Source organism: Belonocnema kinseyi, chromosome 6 (assembly GCF_010883055.1).
Source record: "Belonocnema kinseyi isolate 2016_QV_RU_SX_M_011 chromosome 6, B_treatae_v1, whole genome shotgun sequence".
NCBI classification, from domain to species: domain Eukaryota; kingdom Metazoa; phylum Arthropoda; class Insecta; order Hymenoptera; family Cynipidae; genus Belonocnema; species Belonocnema kinseyi.
This window is the reverse complement of record NC_046662.1, coordinates 133,434,918-133,439,592: the sequence shown is the minus strand read 5'-3', so window position 1 is coordinate 133,439,592 and position 4,675 is coordinate 133,434,918. Positions and strand designations below refer to the sequence as shown.

Sequence of the window (4,675 nt, the reverse complement as noted above, 5' to 3'; positions counted from 1 at the left end):
AGCTTTACGTGTAGTTCAATAAATTTCTGTTAATTCAGATTAGGTGAGGTCAGGTTCTGTTGGGTAAAGTTATGTTAAATAAGTTGATATCAGGCAAGGGTTAATCCTTCACAGTTGTCGACATGCTTTTGAAGTGAAAATTTGCATCACTGACATTATTTTGAAATTTATTTGCCTCAGTGCATGATTTTTCATCATTTTTTGAGGTTATGGCTCTACCATGACGTGATGGGTGATTTTTGATACCGAATTTGAATTCAGTGCCCTAAAATCCATAGAAATACGTGTGTCTTGTTACCAGATCCGCACACTTTTGTTTGTGTGACTGTGTTATTATTAGAAATGAATTACGAAAATGTACACAAATTTGAGCAAAATCAAATTTCTGTATGGTGCCTATCGAATGTGAAACAATTTTTTGTTTTCAATTTATTTCAATAAATATATTCAAATCTATAATTATTGTAAGAAAGATTAGATTTACTTACTTTTAATAGAAATCCAAGTGCCCAACAGCAAAATTCACTATTTTCATATTTCGGAGTTGGCAACGATGCTGCACACACACAAGGAACACTTGTGCAATATGCACTCACTCGAAATTTATTACCTGCTACTTCGGCAGCCAAGCCAAAAATGAATGCGGACTTAACGACAATAGAGGCTGGAGAGTACCGCATATTTGTCGTATTCGGATTCACGCCAGTGTACGTCGACAGGGTTAATATTCTATTATTATGCGGAGTAGTAAATTCTGCTATAAGCTTTATAATAATGTTTATACAATTAATTTTTTTCCTTCCAAATTTTTTTTAATTGAGCATGGATTGCTTACGAATAAAAAATTTTTAAACATTGACACGACGTTTTTAACCAAATTTAGTGCTCGAAATCATTCAATATTGCGTTCAACTAAGAATTTTTAACCCAATAGTTTTCAACAGAATTTAGTGTAATTCAACGGATTTCAACAATTTTCAATTTTAAGAGAATGCTTAAAACGATTTTAAAACATCACATAAGATTTCCAAAATGACCAGAAACAAATCTCGAAAATTTAAAGAAAATTTTTAATTCTAAAATAGATAAAAACATTTTAATACTTTTAAAGATTTCTGAAAATTTATTAAATATTTAAATTTTTTCCAAGGTTTAAATCTCTTCCCAAATAAACAAAGTTTATTTTAAATTATCTAGATTCTTTTTGTATATATCTAAAATATTCCGAAATCTTATCAGCTAATGAAATAAAGTAACCTGCCGGATTAATGCAGCTACAAGCAGCTATAATTTTTAAAAAATGTGGCATTCAGGTAGATATTTTTAAAAGTCCAGTTAGCTTATTCAAATGGTCTGAAGGATTGAAAATGTCCTTTCCGAAGTAGAAATAAGAATATTATCATAAATAACAAGCACAGAGGCTATCTCAATACAGTATCCGACACTCAAGAGTCCTTTGTTAAGCTTTCGAATTAAAAATTTAAATAGATTTTTTTTTAAATTATGACGGGATTAATAACAAGGAGGGGAATTTTTGGAGGCGGGAAGCTGAGATAGGCGAAACCACAGAAAATACACCATCGTGAATTTAGAAAACCATTTTATTGCTACTTACATCAGATGGCGAGGCGTCCAGTTCGTGGCCAGACTGATAGCCGGGTTGCAAATCGCAGGTGGGCGACGGGCGAGCTGGGCGTCGGGTCGGGCCAAACCCGGGGCGGGCTGAGCGAGCAGGGGCCTTCTTCAGGAAGGTAGACCTGGATCGTAGGAGAAGTTAGGGTTCCTAGCCCAGAACGGAGAGACGACACACACTTGAATCAAAGCCCCGAACCAAAAATAGTACACGAGGCAATCTCGTTTAGGCAACGGGAAAAAAGGTGATAGAGTAGGCGACAGTCGGACGAGCTAACACAGACTGACTGTCGGCCGCGTTGTCGCTCGGGGTTTCGTGTCCCCTCGGGTAATTCCGTCGCGAATTGAGTGTGGCCTGACGACTCCTTCTCATAGGGCCGTGCCCAGTCACCCTCTATAGTAACGATTCTGTTACAACCCCCCTCCCCCTTGGGGGTTTGGGTATACTCCTGATTTTGGTTAATTCCCAAAGTTCTGTGTCGATGTCTTGTATTGTTTTTTGGTCGATGTTGAGTTCGATTTCGTAGTCTTCAATTTCTAAGTTTAGTAGGTTTTGTATTTCTTTGTTTATCTTTTCCCAGTCCCCCTTTTCGTAAGTTTGTTTGTCAGTGTCTGGAGTAGTAAATTTTTTTTTATGTCTGTAGGGTCTTTTGTTGCAGAATGTATCATGTAATATGTAAACTGGTTTGAAAATTAGTTTTTTACAAAACTGGCACTGGAATCACTCCGAGCATTCGTTAATATTAAGTCTAAGAGTTGATGTGCTCTTCTCTTTTTTGATTCTCCAGTTTTCCTCCATGGTTATTCTTTTCCTGTAAAATAAATAAGGGTAGGCGAGCAAAAGTTTTCTATTGTAATAGTGATTCGTTATGTTTTTGTGTAATTTATTAGGTCCAAAATATTGTCTTGTTTTATCCTACGTACATTATTTACGTCTGAAGTAATCGATACTTATGTCGTATGTTTGCTAGTGTTTATCGCGAACTATAAGTCGTCTATATGTTCGTCCCATGTGGAATGATCGCTATCTAGGTAGGTTTTAAAAATCTGTCCGATGACATTGTCGGTGTGGAGAATCGTAGATCTCATGATATCTGCAGCAATCATGTTCCATGGTTCTTCAACGATTCTTTTTCCCATCAGTCCTAATTTCGGTTGGTTACTCGGTTTGATTCTTTCGCATGTTTTACAGTTTTTAACGTATTTGATTATTTCCGAATAGATCCCTAGCCAGAAGTAGTACTCGGAAATTCTCGCGTGGGTTTTTTCGGAACCTAAATGTCCTGCTTGTAAGTCATCGTGATTTTCTTTTAACACCTGTGTTCGTAATTTTTTGGGTACGACGAGTTTCCATGGGTTAAAGTCTGGTAAAAGAATAGGTTTTAGTTTGTCCGTTCTGTAAAAATAGAGTTGCGAATATCGGATTCGCCATTTTTCGTGTTCTTCCGGTCTTTTTGTAATTTGTCTTATTTTTGTAGAGTACCATTCGTCCGTTTTGTCGTTAATGTCTGCTTTTGGTTTTTCTATGCTACACGCTAATACAAACGCTATATTTTTTACTTGTTCACCTGCTCTCGAAAGAGCATCAGGGTAGAGATTTGAACTACCTTTTCGGTATATGACTTCGTAGTCATATTCAAGAAGTTCTAATGCCCATCTGGCTAATCGGCCAGTGGGGTTCTTTAGGTTATGGAGCCACTTTAACGCTAAGTGGTCCGTGATTACTTTGAAATTATAACCTTCTAGATATGGCCTAAATTTTCGGATGGCCCAAACTAGTGCTAGGCATTCTTTTTCAGATGCCGAGTACCGAGATTCTGCCCCGTTTAGGCTCCTACTCCCGTATTAATCGCTCGGTTTCGAGAAGGAAGGGTTGAGTAAAATCTGGGAAGGTTAATATAGGTGCTGATGTTAAAAGGTCTTTAATTTTTTGGAAAGTCTCATCTGGTTCTAATCCCCAATCCCATTGTTTGTCTTTTTTAAGCAATCTATTCATTGATTCTATTATTTCGGCGAAGTCTGAGATAAATTTTCTATACCAACTTGCCATCCCTATTATGCGCGGTAATTATTTAATATTTTTAGGTTTAGGGAATTCTAATATAGGTTCAATTTTTTCATCATCTATTTGCAATCCTTTATCGTTAACTTTAAGACCTTCATATTTGATTTCTGAGCAGCCTAATTCGCATTTGTCCGGACTGATCGTTATATTTGCATCATTTATTTTATCTAGTACAATGTTCAAGTACTTTAAATGGTCATCGAAATTTTGAGTTACCATTACGATGTCGTCTAAATAACAAAAAACGTTAGGCTTTAAATCTGGGGTTATGATTTTATCCATCAGTCTCTGGAAAGTGGCTGGGGCATTTGTTAAGCCAAATGGCATCCTTTTAAATTGGTACATGCCCTTTCCAGGTATTGTGAATGCTGTTATAGGTTTTGAACTTTCATCTAATGGAATTTGTAAATAAGCTAGTTTTAAATCAATTTTCGAAATACATTTTGCTGATCTTAAAGTTTCCCATATTTCTGTCATGAGTGGAATTGGGCAGAGGTCTTTTTTTGTAATATTATTAACTTTTATGAAATCTAAACAGAATCTATAATCTTTCCCAGGTTTTTTGATCATAACAATAGGATTTGACCAATGGGGACAAGAGGGTTCTATTATGTCCTATTCTAATAGTTTGTTTACTATTTCGTAAATTATTTCCCTTATTTTAGGGCTCACGTAGTAATATCGTTGTTTAATGGGATCCTGGCCTTAGACATAAATTTTGTGATTCGTTAGATGAGTTGCCCTAGTTGTTTTCCGGATTCGATTTTAATTTTATTTTCAAGGAGTTTTTCTAATTGTGATTGTTGGCTTACGGTAAGTTCAACAATGCCTTCACAAACTTCAGCTAAATCATTATCTTGTTCGGGGATTTTTCCTAAGCTATCCGTAATATTATTTAACTTAATCGCCTTATTGTAAAAAGAAACCCATTGATTTCTATCAGAGAGAAATAGAGAGTCACAATGCATTAGAAATATC

At 35.9% G+C, this 4,675-nt stretch overlaps 1 protein-coding gene and 1 long non-coding RNA gene across 2 annotated transcripts in view; one reads left to right on the top strand and one right to left on the bottom strand.

Moving 5' to 3' along the window:
- Positions 1 to 603, bottom strand: part of LOC117175705 — a 7,471-nt gene extending 6,868 nt beyond the window's left edge. Inside the window, exon 1 of the long non-coding RNA XR_004467486.1 lies at positions 489 to 603. This is a non-coding gene — a long non-coding RNA (uncharacterized LOC117175705). The remainder of the gene's footprint in view (positions 1 to 488) is intronic.
- The window catches only part of LOC117175704 (serine/threonine-protein kinase minibrain), a 349,640-nt gene that overhangs the window by 42,950 nt on the left and 302,015 nt on the right, over positions 1 to 4,675 (top strand). The gene's annotated exons all lie outside the window — the stretch shown is intronic.